We start from the raw sequence: 338 nt of genomic DNA on the forward strand, positions 1-338 counted from the left end.
CGCGCCCCGCCCCCGCGCCCGGCGCGAACGAGCTCTGGAGAGACAGTGGCTGCGAGGTGAGTGGGGGATGCCGCGGACTGAGGGAGGAGACCCCACAGAGTGACGGAGCGGGCTGGGGGAAACGCGCGGACTGCAGGCTGGGCCTGCGGGGAAAGATCTGAAGGCTGAGAGAGACATCGAAAATACTAAGAAAGGTCTGAAGACAGACCCTCACAGGGAGGGAGGATAGTGAGGAGGGACCCCAAAGACTGCTGGAGGAGACGAGGAGAGAGCCGTAAGGGAGGACCCCAGGTGAGGAGGCTGAGGCGAGAGAGCTGCAATGGGGGCTCTGGGGCTGG

This window comes from Colobus angolensis, unplaced genomic scaffold (genome assembly GCF_000951035.1).
Source record: "Colobus angolensis palliatus isolate OR3802 unplaced genomic scaffold, Cang.pa_1.0 Scaffold36, whole genome shotgun sequence".
Lineage (NCBI taxonomy): Eukaryota > Metazoa > Chordata > Mammalia > Primates > Cercopithecidae > Colobus > Colobus angolensis.